The sequence below is a fragment of the Podarcis pityusensis genome (assembly GCF_964106645.2).
Source record: "Podarcis pityusensis genome assembly, chromosome: 3".
In the NCBI taxonomy this organism is placed as follows: Eukaryota; Metazoa; Chordata; class Lepidosauria; order Squamata; family Lacertidae; genus Podarcis; species Podarcis pityusensis.
In genome coordinates this window covers 39,918,620-39,935,577 of record NC_138026.1, presented here as the reverse complement: position 1 = coordinate 39,935,577, position 16,958 = coordinate 39,918,620, and the positions used below count along the sequence as shown (strand labels likewise).

The 16,958-nt window shown below is 42.9% G+C and overlaps 2 long non-coding RNA genes across 2 annotated transcripts in view; both read left to right on the top strand.

The window, feature by feature from the left end:
• Positions 1-1,843: 1,843 nt before the first annotated feature.
• LOC308473406 overlaps positions 1,844-16,958 on the top strand; it is a 54,155-nt gene continuing 39,040 nt past the window's right edge. Inside the window, exon 1 of the long non-coding RNA XR_013984072.1 lies at positions 1,844-2,192. This is a non-coding gene — a long non-coding RNA (uncharacterized lncRNA). The remainder of the gene's footprint in view (positions 2,193-16,958) is intronic.
• LOC308473413 lies at positions 4,219-6,212 on the top strand. The gene is made up of 2 exons (XR_013984079.1): positions 4,219-5,141; positions 5,941-6,212. It is a non-coding gene; the product is annotated as an uncharacterized lncRNA (long non-coding RNA).

Sequence of the window (16,958 nt, the reverse complement as noted above, 5' to 3'; positions counted from 1 at the left end):
CAGTCCCGGATTTACAGAAGCTGTCCCAATTTCTGATTTGATCCCGGAATGTCCTGCTTTTCCTTAGGATGTCCCTATATTCATTGGTGAAATGTTGGAGGAATACCCAGGAAATTCCCAGGCTCACAAGTACACTATCACCCTATTCCAGCTTCCAGAACCCCTAGGCACTGAATGTGTAAAGAGGCCATCAGTAACATATAGGGCTAGCCCTATCCCATGGTATTGCTGCATATGGCAGCAATGTCCCTGGCCTGAAACCCTGGAAAGCTGCTGCCAGTCAGTGCCGACAGTGCTAAGCTAGAGGGACCAATGGACTGACTCAGTGCCAGGCACTCCCCTGTGCTCCCATATGGTTGGCTCTGTCTGAAGGGTGCAGCTTCTGCACCTGCCGAGTTACCTCCATGAGGGCAAGAGCCCTGATTGGCCAGGATTCCCATTGCCATGGAAAAAGCCCTGCATGTGCTTAAGCCGCTCCCTCACTTTAGACATGCCATAGTCTAAAGACTGGTTGAGCCTCTATAGCTTTTCCATTAGAGATATCAGACTGATTCAGAATGGAATCGCCAACCTACCGACAACACACAAATCTCTCTCTCCTCTCCATCTTAATTCAGCGGTTCTCAAAGGGCCTGGGGGCAGGAGAGGATGGCAAGTGTGGCAGGAAGGTTCAAGGGCCATCAGATAAACAACTAAACATATTTCAGTGTAATATAGTATAGTATCAAACTAATTCTTTTATTTGCAGAATATGGATAGATTTCTTTTCAAAATGAGAGCAGTGAGCGAAAGACGGCCAGAGAGGGGGTTATCTGTACTTTCCAGGGCAAGATGTTCACTGATAATTGGTGCAGCCCTTTTATCTTCTTGCCATCATGCCTCCTCCATAAGTGGGACACAGTGCCCATCAGTCCATCAGCAAGTCCACCACCCTTTCTCATGGACTCCATAAGGTTCTTCTCGACCCATTCCCATCCTTGCAACAGCCTATGGCAGGCATAGGCAAATTCGGCCCTCCAGATGTTTTGGGACAACAACTCCCATCATCCCTAGCTAGCAGGACCAGTGGTCAGGGATGATGGGAACTGTAGTCTCAAAGCATCTGGAGGGCCAAGTTTGCCTATGCCTGGCCTGTGGGGAAGGGAATTTGTCATACCTGGGCAGAATGGCTTGGAGCCTGCAATCTCATCTCACAGAGTGGGAAGGTGGTTGGTATGGGAGAAGACAATTCACCAGAGAATCATGGACCCAGAGATCCATACCATCCATGTAAATCACAATTATGTCACAGTCATAATTTCCCATAATGTCCCACAGCCACATTTCCCCTAAATAATCCTGGGATTATTCCCAGCACCCTTGGCAAACTACAGTTCCCAGGATTTTTTGGAGGGAAGCCTAAATGGTACAAGAGAGCTTTAAATGTGTGGGGCGAATATGACCCTAGTGTCCTTTAGCAGGACAGAGCTAGTGCCCAAACCAGCCTCATAACTCAGATGACTGGTTGTTAGCCACCCTCCTACTGCATGGCTGCTTATCATAAACTTCTTTTCAGAACGACCAGCTCCCTTCCCTGCAGCTAGTTTGTGGCAAGGATGCTGAACCTGATGCACATCGTGTCCCTACTGATCCTGCTTGCTGCTTATTTCTTGGGCAGCATACCAACAGCCCTTGAGAAAGATCCCCAAAATCAAAATTGCCTTTGTAAGTCTGCTTGCCATGTCAGCATTTCAATGTGTACCAAGCTAGGAAAGTTAGCCACATGGTCTTGCCTTGGCAATCCTGAAGTCATTACACAAGACAGGTGTGCCCAAAAGGCATGAGCTAGGAGTACAACGTGTGATACGTTCAAAGGCCTGGATCTCCAGCAGGGTGGATGTTCACCTGTGCAAACTAGCCTGTAATGCACCTTACAATGGTCCAACTGTGTGACCAGCAGGTTATTAAATGGGTTGGGATTCCATAACACCTGTCCAAAAATATCTCTGCCTTGACTGACTGCATGCTACCAGGCTCGAATCAAGGTGTTGGTGAACCAAGGCCCCACATAGCTTGGGATCCAATCATCCTAAGGAGCTCCTCCTCCAATGCCAACCAAATCAATATTTAAGATCACTGTGCAAGGGCCTCCCCTGCTTGCAGGAACTGCCGGAATCTGGGGTTAGAAGACATGTAGATGGACCTTCTCCAAGGTAAGTTCTCAACTCCAGAATTATCTCTTCTTGGAGACGTATCTGTCTCCCACATTGCTAGGTTCCAGATGCCACCTGGAAACATTTTTATTTGCCTGAAGTTTCATAAATAAGAGCTGCATTCTTCACCTGCAGTGTTTATGGTCTGGTACTAAAATTTTAGTATCTATAGATAGGTTGTTGTAGTCTTTTCCTTTGTTTGATACACAACATCCTGAGCTCTTGCTGAGGAAGGGCTGTCACGTATGTAGGCGCGTGCATGTGCGTGTACATGACCCCAAAACACACAGGAACAGTTGCAGGTGAAACATAACTCCAAAACACACAGGAGGCAGGAACATTTACAGGTGAAACATTTGAGCTCTGTTCCCTTGTGTGTCTACCCAGTCTTTATTACTGTCAAGAACATGAGCTCACACAAGACTACTCAAAAGAGGTGGTTTATTACAAGAAACAAAGCCTGCATAAATCAGAGGTGTGGCAATTAATGTGGAGCAGCATATAAGGAGACACAGAAATCACTAGTGCCTAATACTCCTAATCTAGAGACGTGAAATACCGTAATCTCCTAGGAAAGAAAGTGGATGAGCATAACGTTTGTTATGAACTCTGGAAAAAAGGGACAGGAAGAAAGTTACACCTTTCTCAGCTTCTCGTTAGTGTGATCCTGCACTTGGATGAATGAAAAGAGATCAAGAGCCAAGGTTTGGATCTGGATTTCTATGCCTATGAGAGTCAAACTCTCACATTCTAACCCAACAGGCAACCAAGCAATTGTAAATAGAGGCCTTATGTCCAACAAAGCATTAAAGCTGTTTCTTTGTGAGTGATGTGAAGGAGAACAGAGATTGTTGGATCAATGATGTTCTGATTACCATATAATAATTCTGTTGTGGACTCAGAATACATTATTATGCCAGCTACATGAACTCCACTGACCTATACTAGTCCAACATTTTGGTATATATCACTTATATACACACCTACTATCCGATGACCTATTTTCAGCAATTCCCCCCATGAGGTTCCTGTTGTGTGTGTGGAAAAGACGGAGGTTTATGGCAACCTCAGGCTGTTTCATGGCTCTGCTTTCCCCCTCCCTGCTTGTTACTGAAGAAAGACATTTTGTCATCGACACCTGCTGTCACTTGTCCGATGACTTCCTTCCTTGACAACTGAGGCAGGGCTAGGAGAATCTACAGACAATTCCCAGCAAACATCAATTTCGGTTTTCTGTAGATTGACGTTTGCTCCAATTGAGTTCTAAAGAGCAGGTTTTCATGGGAAAACCTCCAGATTAAAAACAGGGGTGCTCAGACACAGAGCTTTAAAGCGGTGGATAATGTGGGCAAGTCTATTGTCAGCAATGCAATGGTTTGTTCTCTGCCAGCCAGTACACAACATTAGCTTATTCAAACAAAAACGCTTGTCTCATTCTCCTCTTATTAGGACATTTCTGGAAAAGGGGCACATCCTCTGATGAAATGCTGGAGTGTGTGATCTGCTTTATGTCCTGGTGTATTTTTCATTTAATGCTATTTGTACTGGGAGCCACCCAGAGTGGCTAGGGAAATCCAGCCAGATGGGTGGGGATATAAATAAAATTATTATTATTATTATTATTACTACTACTACCACTACTACTACTACTATTTTTCATTTAATGCTGTTTCTGTCTTGCACAACTTTTAAAATGACTTCTCCATGAAGACTGTTGCCAGGTCTACTCATGCCTGTGATCAACATACCTTACATGTTAATGCATGTGTCTGCATGTGTAATCAAAGAGTCATGAACATAGAATCATAATCATGACCCTAAATGAGCTCTTTTAGTCATACGAAGTTCCATTGTACTCTTAATTACTTCAGTTACTTGGGCATAAGCAAGAGCCCCTAGATTGCATCCAACTAACTTCTACTCAGAGTAGACCCACAGAAATGAATAAACCTAAATTAACCATGTCCATTAATTTTAATGGGTCTGACTAATATAATGAGTATGACTAACATTAGAAACAACCTCCTGTTTATAATTCTCTTGTGTTACATATCAGACAAGGGCCTTCCCTGTTGACAGACAGCTGATCCTTAGTCCATTCACTTCATATAACTAAGCTTTTTTCAGGCTTATTCAACATCTGGGTGTCTCATTTAGGAATGCATTTTCTGAACAACCACTAGGGGGAAATAGTGACTGAGTTAACAGCATCTGCATCATTTGTTAAGGAAAACACATAGTACTACAACTGACTTTACAAAGACAAAAAATGGCGGATGAATCATATACATTCTGAACTCGGCACCAACATTAAATAAAAAAGTAGCTCAAAAAGGATATTGCAGATCTGGAAAAGGTTCAGAAAAAGGCAAGCAAAATGATTTTGGGGGATGGAGCAACTCCTCAATAAGGAAATTCTACAATCTCTGGGGCTTTTTAGTTTCGAGAAATGGTGAATATGAGAAGACGTGATAGAAGTGTGTGAAATAATGCACAGTGTAGGGAAAGTGGATAGAGGAAAGTTTTTCTCCTTCTGTCAGAAACTGAACACTGGAAGATTCAGGAAATGAATCAGCTTGGATGGTTTCAAAAGAGATCTAGGGCTCAACCACAGTTCTGTTTGCCCTAATGCTTTCCTCCATGGAAACACGTGGTTTAGCGCTGAATTGGAACAAACAGAAATGGGATTTTCTGCAGACTGCTCTTTGTTCCAACTTAGCGCCAAAGAGCGGGTTTTCCAGGGGAAAGTGGAGGGCAAAACCGCTGAGACCTGAGCCTAGAAAGCACAGGGTAAGTGGGAAACTGCTTGGACTTGGACTTGCTAGGCATAGGTGTCACTTGAGGAAGAGCCAGATGGTTTCTTAGCCAAGCCAGTGGAAGGGTCATGTTCCCCCTGTCTCTTACTTCCCTAATCCCTTCCTTGTCTCTTTTCTTTGTCAGCTTCCTCAAGTTTCAAGTTTCAAGTTTATTGCGGCCAAAGCCAGTGACACTAAACACCACAAGATCAGACAACAAGAAATCAGCAACAACTTCAGAAAAGAAAAAAGGTTACACAAGGGAACTTCGCAGTGTGCCATTCAACAGAAGAGATTTATGCTTCTTAATTACTAAAGTGCAAAATTTAGCCACCTCATACCTTTGATTCTAAAAAGCTTCCAACTTATATGATGTCCCTACGAAGCTACCTGACTAATTATAGAATTTTTATCACAAGAGTTTTTATCAACACTAAGATTTGCCCTCTTATTCCCTACTCTCCAGTTAAAAGGAAAGCAATTAAAAATGAGGGCATTCCATCTACTACGAGCTCTACCTCTCCACCCTCAGACTTAATTAGTTGGACAGAGACCCCCATGCCCCTCCTATCAAAGGCTACTCATCTTGAGAATTCGATGGAGCAGGAATTACTTGTCTCCTTCTCCCATCTGCCAAAAGCCGAACAAACAGAGATAACGGACAGACTAGATGAGTTATTACTCTATCTCCGCAACTTTGAAGATCTAGCGCCCACAAAAGAGGCAAATACTCCACCTAACTTGGAGCGAAAAATGGGTCATGAATCTCCTCAGGTCACGGCAGAACACACACCCCTACTCTGCCCAACTGAAATCCACGCCGAAATCTCTGTGGCGCCCCTAATCACATTACCGGAGACTCAACCATCCAATGGTTGCATCTTCCACGACCCCGGGAAAGCCCTAGATGCTATTGAAGAGACAAAATGACTCTCACCCCCCAGCTTCCTCAGTCACTTTCAGTGCAATTCAGCTTACATCGTAGGTAGGCTAAACAAGCCAAAAAACAGGGTCACTAGCCCTCTTTGTTCCTTCCAATTGAGGAATGTTCAAGTGGCTACTGGCAGAGCATGAAACAGACCAGGACAAACTCATAAAGACACTGCCTTCCACAAGCTCTAATCTACATCTCTCCCCCTCTCCAAGCTGCCTCCTACAAAACTTCACTGACTCCTGAATTTTGCATCATCATCATCAAAATAAAAATATTTGCACCCCATTAAAAGTTATGCATTGTCTTGTTTTCCTGTTCAGAACACACACTTGGAAGCATCTAAATTTCTGAGTCATGAAACCACCACATTATCTATCTAATTCTGGTCTACTGTGCACATATTAAATGCCCTGCCTTTTATAGGGAGATTGGATAGCAGCTTAGCTTCCCAGGAAGTCCAGACAAGTCACAAATATTTTATGGCCCTTTTATACTTACTTATCAGCACATTCCTGCTGGTATTATTCCAAGCTTCTTTATTTCTCTGTTAAATGTTACAAGGAGACAAAGCATGCTGGGAATATTTCAAAAGAGAAGGTCTCCGCAAGGATATACCATTCATCTTTCTGTCTTAAAAATAAATAAATCAATATTTAGCATCTTATTTCAGAACTGAAAGAGATTTTTTAAAAAACACAAACCCACTAATGTAGCAGTATTTCTGAATATCAACCTTGAACACTGATCAGGATATTTGAAGACTCCACACTGACTGGCAAGGCAAAGCAGAGAAGTCTAATTAAATCACCAGGGAGCATAATTTCTTCCATATATCACAGGCCCTAATAAAAACAAAGGCTGGCTGGTTTTATTCATAATAGGGATCTTGTTCGCACACCCCAGAATCTGATATTCTCTCTAGAATATACAAGTCTGTTTAATGAAACACACACACACAACCACTCATTTAGGGCGTCTAATAGTGCTCTTTAAGGACAAGAGGGCAGAATTACATACAGTACATCCTTGTAGCACAATGGGCAGTGCATCTGGCTGTTAACCAGAAGGTTGGTGGTTCGAGCCCACCCAGGGACGGCTGTAGGCAGGTGTCTTGCTTTGCAGGGGGTTGGACTAGATGACCATCTGGCTCCCTTCCAACTCTATAATTCTATGATTCTATGTATGAGCACCTTGATTCCAAAACCAACAGGCTGGTACCTCTAAGCATACTACTTCATTTCCTGTCTGTGAATATACTGTAACTTCCTGCTGGACTCTTGTAACTTCTTATACGAAAAAATCAGTTTTTTTCTTGTCTCACTGTTGTTGCACTATACTTCAGGATGTAAAGGTGAAGGGGACGCAGGGGATTCTGTGGTCTAAACCACCGAGCCTCTTGGGCTTGCCAATCACAAGGTCAGTGGTTCAAATCCCCACGACAGAGTGAGCTCCTGTTGCTCTGTCCCAGCTCCTGCCAACCTAGCAGTTCGAAAACACACCAGCGTGAGTAGATAAATAGGTACTGCTGTGGCAGGAAGGTAAACGGCGTTTCCATGTGCTCCGGTTTCCGTCACGGTGTCCCATTGCACCAGAAGCGGTTTAGTCATGCTGGCCACATGACCTGGAAAGCTGTTTGTGGACAAACGTTGGCTCCTTCGGCCTGAAAGCGAGATGAGCACCCCATAGTCAAATTCAACTGGACTTAACCATCCAGGGGGTCATCTATCTTTTACCTTTATCTATACTTCAAGAGGGTCTCTCTAAACAACAATAATGCAACAACACTGGAGAAGCATCATGGGACAACTAATAAAGAAAAATAATACTCAGACAGGCTTCTTGGGTCAATGACATGTTATAGAAGATGACTGCAATTTATTTATTTTTTAAAAAAAGATCCTGTCTTCAGGCACCCTGTAACATTTTATGTACCTGCTACACCTGCTGTCCAGATGTTAGTTGTTGCTTGGCAGACCAAGGCCCCTGCTCTGCCTTCCTTGGGTCCTTTATCTCTAAAATGGACTTTTCCTGCACAGTCCTTCAAACAGAGGACTGTCCTCTGTAACGTAAGACACATGCCAAATCATTAAAAGAGAGAAGCAGTAACTCATCAAGGCCATGACACCTACTAATCCTCATAACCCCAGTCTTGCTTGGACTCATGAACTAAACACTTCTGCTTAACTAGGTAATAGACTGAAATGACAAAGGTTTTGTGCTTGTTATTTTATTGCGTTGACTTAATCCAGCTTCAGAGAGCAGGCCTCAGATACCGCTGCCTTCAGGAGTCGGGAAGATATCTGGAAGATGCTTTGTGAGTCATTTTCCTCAAGGTGTAAAGTATCAGGTTTCTGCAAACCCTGCTTTCTGAGGGAGAAATAATGATCTATTGAGGGAGGCATAATTTGCTGACACATTCTGTCATCTAACAAAGGGAATTTGCTTCTGCTTGTAATGACTGCAAACAAAGGCTGCTCGTATCCCTGGGTAATACCATGAAACCTGCTGCTACCTTTCTATTATAAATGACTCAGAGAGTTTATAGGCAGTTTTTTGTCACCAAGATTCGAGCGTCTCAGAAAAACCGAACACCACAAACTTTATAGTGCAGTGTTGATGATGAAACATGAAGGTGCATCCTGGCTAAGAGACGCCATGTTGACTGACAACTGGCTAAGTGCAGGGATCGGAAAGGGTTGGGCAAAGACAGTTAATGCTTGCTTCTGTCTCAAGCTCTTTTCTGAGAAGGAACAGCTGGTTCCTGTATGTTCCTGGGAAGGAACAGCTGGTTCCCCTCCAGCTGCTGCACCCAAACATTGCTCGCTCACGGATGTGTTTCCTCTTCCTGGAAATCAGATTCACAACTTACAGCTTCTGCTTGCTATCTGTGCATCCAGTGGATCAGCAAGAAAACACTGAAAGACACAAGTTACCCCATTGCCAATAAAACAACTATGTGATTCTCTCCAGAGAGAACGTCAGGAAAGGTCTGAACTCCCCGATACCTCCTCATGTGTTTCTTTGATTCTTGGTAGAAAAGCAAACTTTTACCATATTTGTATCCCACCGTACATGGGGCTATTCAATTTTAGCTTCATGAAAACTGGTGTGAAAGTTAGGTAGGTTAGTTTAGTATGGCTGCTCCCATATCATCCAACAGCCACCCAGCTTCCCTTGTCCAAGTCTAATATTCTACCTACCACTGTATCAAACTGAGGTAATAATTCAGGCCGTGCAGGTCAGCCCTGGAGTTAAGACTGGTAGGAGATGCCTTGCTAGGAATTCCACTTCCCTCAGAGATTTGACGGGTGCTGGCATGCCACGGGGCCTTTCCTGTGGTAGCACCCAGGCTTTGAATCCCTTTGTCTTTAGATTTGTGTCAGGTGCCAACTCTGTATATGTTTAAAATGTGTGCTTAAGGCACACCTTTTCAGCCATGTTTTGGAGAACTCTGATTAACTACCCTTCTGTTTAGTAATTTTATATTGCCTGTGGTTGTAGTGACTAGAATTGTTTTGATTGTTAAGAAATTATTCTGAATTATGACATTGTGCTTTTCTATTTGGAAATTCACCTTTAGATGAAAGTCAGGTGATGTAAGGCAGTGTAATATAGGGTGATGCTTTTAAACTAGGCTGGGGCCTTGTGATCCATCTGCTGCATGCATATCCATGACTTTCCCAGTCATAGGGCCATCCAACACAAGAACATGACACCCTTCTCTTTGTGCCTCAACTGAGAGAAAATAGGCCTCTTCATTGGTGGCCCCTCATTTGTGGAATGTGCCTGGCACCATCGTCAGTTGTTAGGCACTAGTGACAATTTTATTTCCGCAGGCATTTGGTGGCCCAGTTACCCTCTATTGTAGCACTTATCTTTTAGTGGGTGGAATAGGACTTGTCCTTCTTATTGTGTTGTTGGCTGAATTTTGTGTTGTGGGAATCTTAGGAATTTGGTATTGTACATTCTTTGCATTTTATCTTGCTAAGTTGCTTTGAGACTTTTTTGTACATCATGACTGACAAATGTAAACAACAACAGCTCAGTTTTGTCTAAATCCAGGCTTATTCACTGTCAGATGAAACTGCCACATCTGCCTCAGAATGACAGGGAAAGGTGCCATGAATAAAAACCATGATCAGGATACTGAGAGCACCCTTTCCTGTAATTCTCAGCAGGTTTAGACTTGTATTTTATTGTTACCTTTACAAGCTGCAGAGCAATTGGTCAGTTTGACTGGCTGTTTGGTGGACATTCAAATCTATTGGTCCATGGGCCAAAGAGGCCATAGGTTCCACCAGAAACAAAATAATTGGCTGGAGGGTCCTGGCTATAGGAAATAGTAGGCCAGTCTCAGCATGTTTTCAGGCTAAGAAAATTGAAAATAATACCAGGGCCACAGTTCTTGAGAAAGTGGGAACTAGACAGTGGGCTGTAAAGGTATAGCTCATGTGTCAAACGTGCTGCAAAATGGTCCTGATTTGAGAGCAGAGAGTGTAGCAAATTGAAATGGATAATTGTGATAGCAGTGCAAATATTTTACCCCTGCTGAAATGATGCAACGTTAACATCCCCCTCTGAAGTCTTGCAAACTCTAGGAAGGAGAAAATACTGCCTCGGAGAATAGTTACAGACCATGCAATAGCTTTTAATAAAGCTATAAATAATGCTCACTTTGGCTATTTTTGTTAGTAAATGTTATCAAAAGGAAGTTGTTTGTTGGCTTACTGGCAACGGACAATAAATCTGATTCAGTTTACTCACATCTCCAGGCCTTGCTTAGACAGAAACGAAAGACACATGATTTACAGAGGATTGTTCTCCTGCACTCTCTGCAAAGAGGGGATAGCGCAGCTGGATTTCAATTACACCATTGGCTACTCCAAGAATACTTACTTATGAGAAACAGCGTGCAGGACTGTAACAGGAATTAGGAAAAAGCTTCATCCTAACAAGAACAAGATCCAAAATATGAGAACAATACTGTACTGAATTTGAGGAAAATATGCAGAACACAAACAATAATAACATTAAAATTAAATGGCAGACTGTAATCTATTTCAGAAGACAGAACACCAGATGAAAGACTGTTTTGACTAATTTGTCTTTTTCAATCCCTTCCATTTAGTCTAGCATACTTGGGAAGAGTGATAACACCACATTCCTGAGGAAATACTTCCAAGTCTTTCATGTGCAGCCTGCGCAGCTGTGGGGTTTTGTTGTTATTGTTGGTAGATCATTAGCTGTAAGCACAACTATAGGTGGCATAATTATACAGAGAAACCTAGCAACATACAAACAGTATACAATAAACACACTTACCCGGGATTATGGAATGTTTCACTCAAACATCATTCTCACACAGTCCTCCCAGGGCTCTAAGCAGACCATCCTGATGTTATGGACTGTTCAAAAGCGGAATACATAGCTTCAGAAGATGTGGACTTTCAGTGGTGAGTGGTGCCCATTGAGGCTGGTAGAGCAGAAGGCAGGGAGACGAACAGCAGGCAGAGCCATAGCCAATGACAGGCAAAGCCAACTAGAGACTCAGCTGCATTGGTAAAGGAAAAGCATTTTATAAGGCTTATAACACTGTGACACCAGATGGCGCTGTAGAGTCCTGTTTTTCACCAACACGATTTCCCTTTACGAAGTTTAGAATGCATTTTCCTGAAACACTTTTTTGATATGTCTAGATCCAGCCTATTTCTGATTGTGTGAGTATCCTCTTCCATGCGCTATTGAGACAGAAGAGGAGGTTAACAGCCAGCTCTGGGCTGCATTTACACTGCGGTATAGTCCATTTCCACAACATTTCCCTAACTGATGATTTGTGCATTATTTTTGAGTTTTCACACGGCACAGAAGCCCCTTAGAAAACTGAGGGAATATTGCACAAGTTTAGCACTTGTGTTATATGATTCCAGGAAAAAGCAATCCCTTAGAAAATTGTGGGAATTTTGCCTGGCAATTTCCCCCTCCGTTTTCATGGGCTCACACCAGAGTTGTTGAGTCATGAGGTGATATACCAGCATGCATTGAACTCTCCACCCATTTCAAGGCTCACGCTGTTTCTTTTCTCTCTCTCTCCTTTTTGCCTGACAAGAGCACACTGGTATTTTGGCCTAGAAATTTCTGCCTAGAAGAATGGTAGCATATAGAGGGAGAGGGTCACAGTGAATCATGTGCATACAGGGTGGCCGAAACCAACATCTCAGTTGACCTCTGTTGATGTCTGCTGCTTGTTCTTGCCATGTGAATGACATTTACCACAACACGGCAGAGCAGCGGGCAAGATGTAATGGAATGTGTCTGTGTAGCATGAAAGGAATGTTAAAAAACCAAGAAGCTCTAGCCTTATAAACAGTTAAACTAACACAACAAACCCCACAAGTGAATGCAGCCCTGGATGGCTGGAAGCAGACAGGTGGCATGTGGTTGTGGGCACACTGAAGTTGATAGTGCATTTCCTGTATCAGGAAGGGTGGGCTAGATGACTTTTGGAGTCTTTCCAGGTCTGTGATTTTATAAGAATAGGGGTAAGAGTCTGGGAAAAGAGAAACCAGTCCTCCTAATATTTATTGAGCTCTGCAGTGCTAATTGGATGCACGTTTTTCACATCCATCTTAATGGTTTCCTGCTATGAAAAAAAAACCCATAATAAAAGTGATGCTTTCAGAGAGAGCACCAGATCAATTTTAGACCCATTATAACTGAGCTGTCATTGGGGGGTGGAATATTACATTTATGCTTAATTATATGTTGCTTCAATACTTTTTATTTTAGTTGGGGGGGGAGTGATAACTATCATTCAAGATGATTTCTTCTCAGGTGGAGTGCCTCTATGAAAATAAATTGGTTCCAAAAGTTAGCCACACTGTAATGGATTGCTTGGCTTTAGATCAAACTGAGCATCTCCCTCCACCCCATGGTGTCTCCTCCCCTTGTTTCTATCTTCACAATAAACTGCTGAACTGAAGGGAGGGCAGGAGAGAGAGAGAGAGACCAGCTCAAGGTCAGCTGATAAATCCCTTCTTAGCTATGCAACTTGAGTCCAAATCTCCTGGCTCTCAGTCCAGCACTCTTCTCAACTGTCCTACACCTTTTCCATACGTATCTAAGTATGAAAGCTTTGTGCTGTTGCCAGGTCAATTCCTGAGCCTACGATGGAGGGGCTCACAGCATCAACACTCCCAAAGGGTCTTGTCCCCCCTCCCCCATGTCCACAGCCACAGCCTTGTATGCAAACAGAACGCAACCATCGTGATCTGCTAGCATCTACAGCTTGCTCCCTTTAAGAGCCTGCAACCTTTTTTCCTATAGCTCACATCACAGCAAACTCTCAACTCTGGCTTTGTCTTTTAACTAACTCTGAGCCCACTCTCCTATTCATTTTCTTAATGGCCTATTACCTTTCCTTTGTTTTCTTAATGGCTCATCTCCTAGGTCAAGCATGGGCAAACTTGGCCCTCCAGATGTTTTGGGACTACAACTCCCATCATCCCTAGCTAACAGGACCAGTGGTCAGTGATGATGGGAATTGTAGTCCCAAAACAGCTGGAGGGCTGAATTTGCCTATGCCTGTCCTAGGTGATCTCCTGAACACAGGAAGCTGCGTCCAGGGCTTAGGAGTGTGGCATCCAGTTAGACTCCAGACATTGATTAAATTCTAACACTTACTGAACCCAGGAATTTCGGGGAGTCTGGCACCCACAAACTCTTAGCTCTGTGATTTTGGATGTGGGTGTGTGATTGGTGATTCATTGTTTGCACTGCCGCAGCATTTGAAAAATAGAATCATAGAGTTGTAGAGCTGGAAGGGACCCCAAGGGTCATTAGTCCAAGGCCCCACAACGCAGAAAACTCAACTCAAACATCTATGATGGATGGCAGATATAGAGGGGAGGGAAGCACTTCAGCAATGTTACTGGGGAGAGGTGGCTCCAGGGAGGCCTCAGCAAGAAAATTGGGGAAACAGTTTGGCCAAGTGTCTCCGAGCAAAATTCTGCACCCTGGTGTACTAGAGGAGCCACAGCTAGCCTTGCCGCTTTACATTTGGAAATCAAAATACTGTTCAGAGTGCCCAACTCTCTCTTAGGAAGGGGAAAAAAGCCCACAGCAACTACAGTAGCTTATTGCAATTAATTAAATGCAGGCTACTTTAATCTGCTGAGTATTACTGAAGTAGTGCTAACAGCTGCTGAGGAAGAAAACAAATCTAGCAGCCTCTGTGGGGACACAGTGAGAATCGTTGTGGGTGCCAAGAGTAATTTAGCCCCAGGGATGTGCTCTTCCCCACCCCAGCAGAAGACCAAATGCTCAGGGTGCTCTCAATATGAAGAATGAAATCAAGGATTCATCCAAAGGAAGAAAAGTTATAGCAATGGGTGAGTTCAATTACATTCACATAGGCATGTTTCAGTCTGGAAAAAAGTGGTCACTTTTATAGGCCGTAGGCCAGTTGGTCACATAACTGACTAGATGGGGATACAACCCTGGGCTTAATCTTAAATAATGTCCCGGGACTAATGTAAGCTGTGAGTGAATTGTTCTTCAGTCCTATGCCTGGGATTCAGGAGCAACATTGCTACATTAAATGAATGGTGCAAACTAAAGGGAGAACAGAGGATCCTGACATTAAATTCTTGAATGTGTTTCATCTACATTGGTTCCCATGACTGTTGGCTATAATAGGGAAGTAGGGGTTAATTTTGAATGTTACAGTAGTTTCCATCAGAAAATGCCTGTGGTTTTCAAGCATACATGAAGGAGAAATCTATTCTGCACAAAATGTGTGCATTTTAAAACCAATTATGAGTACTACCATGCCTAAACTCTGTGTATAAAGAGGTAACCCTAACCTCTAACCCTAACCTCTAACCTAACCCTAACCTCTGCACCTTCCAAGACAAGCATAGCCCACTGAGGATCTGAAGAAGGGCTAATTAAAAATGTAGGATAGATGGATGCTGTAGAGTTGTAGCTCAGTAATTGCTATTAGGCAGACACCTTCACAGTATTATTTATGGCGCCTACTAAAAGCATTTTTGGTTAGGCAAGCCTACACAGGCATGTAATTTTAATTTATTGTGCAGATGTGTTTTAAACCTGCTGATTTTATTCATGTTTTGTTAAAACGTTATGTCAATTTGTAGTGTTTGATTTTATTGGGTGCTTTATGATGTATTTATTCATAAAAACATATGTATTGTATGTATCTATATTCTGTAAACAGCTTAGAGGGTTTGGGTTGATTAAGACAGCCTGTGTCAGGTGTCTTTTAAAAAGGGAGATCAGTCTGGCAGACAACCTCCCACAAAGACAGCTTGTTTGTCACCTTTTCCTGTAAGGCACAGTTACACGGGCGTCTTGAGAGCATGCTCAGTCTGCACAAGGCGAATCAAACAGACCTGAGCATCTCTTTGCTCAGTCTGAAATCCTCCCCATGCACGGGATACGTGGCAGATGTGTAAGGTCCTTCCTTCAATCCATGCAGAAAGGGTAGAAGTGATATGAAAACTTTGTATATTTGTCTATTTCTTAAAGTCATATATACACCAATTCCTGTGAGCTGACCAGAGTTTTGAACATCATGTTCTTCTACTCAAGACCATTTCTCGCCCCATCTTCAACCTTTTCAGGTGGAAATCTACCTTTAATCCCAGCCTGGGAACTGCTTTTAATTTATTTCTATTTCTGTTTGTCTTTCACCTCTTGCCACACCACCACCGTTGCATCCATCTTTCTCTTTATTTCTTTCAATTTCTCCCATTTCTCTGCTTTACTTTTTTTTAACCCTTTCTCTTTAAAACAGGGATGGGGAACCTGTGCCCCTCCCTATGTTGTTGGGCAAAATTCCCATCATCCCTGACCATTGGCCATTCTGGCTGGGGCTGTTGGGAGTTGTAGTCCAACAATGCAGAATCCCTTCACCCCTGCTTTAAAAGAAAGCACATTTCTAAAAGTTTAAAGAAGATGGTGGTGGTACACCTGGTGTGACTTACTTCACAATTGTCCTGACCCACAAGTTCAGGGCCGGTGATGTAGCTGGTCAGGTAACAGCCTAACCTTTCCCACAGGGTTGCTGTGAGGGTTGCCTGACCTCTTTGGAAGAACAGAAAGGCAGTGAATGTAATTAAGAAATAAAATATTGGCATGGTTGTGTGATACTGCATGGGAGGTTTCTGTAAAATCTCTTTGTTGTAGCATGGAGCCAGTGTGGTGTAGTGGTTAAGAGCGGTAGACTCCTAATCTGGTGAACCGGGTTCACTTCCTCACTCCTCCACATGCAGCTGCTGGGTGACCTTGGGCCAGTCACACTTTTTTGAAGTCTCTCAGCCCCACTCACCTCACAGAGTGTTTGTTGTGGGGGAGGAAGGGAAAGGAGAATGTTAGCCGCTTTGAGACTCCTTCGGGTAGTGATAAAGCGGGATATCAAATCCAAACTCCTCTTCTTCTTCAGTGGCTAAGAGACTGAACTGCAGATCAGAAGTTCTCTGGTTCACATCTGACTTCAGCCATGAATTCTCACAGTGGTCTTAAGCTGTTCTCGTTCCACAGACCCTGTCATCTACAATATAGAGCATAATGAATACTGACTTATCCTACAAGATTGTTGTAAGGATTACATCATCATCATCACCATCATTTATTTATACCCTGCCCATCTGTATGTAAAATGTTCTGAACACTTTGAAAGCGCTATATGGTATTATTAGATATTAATAAGTATTATCAGTTTTCCCTCCGTAGAAAAATACCATGAAGTTGTTGCAATATTTGCCACATTTTTGAACAACAACTAAAAGAGGTGTTGGTACTGTTCCCTTAAGTACTCCCTGAAAAAAAAGGACTGAGTATTATTATTATCTTGCCAATGATGTTATTCTCTACATAGTAATCATTGTTCATTATCATGTATGCTGATCAAACGACTAGTCTGAGACATGCCACCTTTACCAGACTACTGAAATGCAAGTTTCTAAACCTTTTCTTCATTCATTAGTTTATTATCTAGGTCAGTCAGTAAACGGTGCT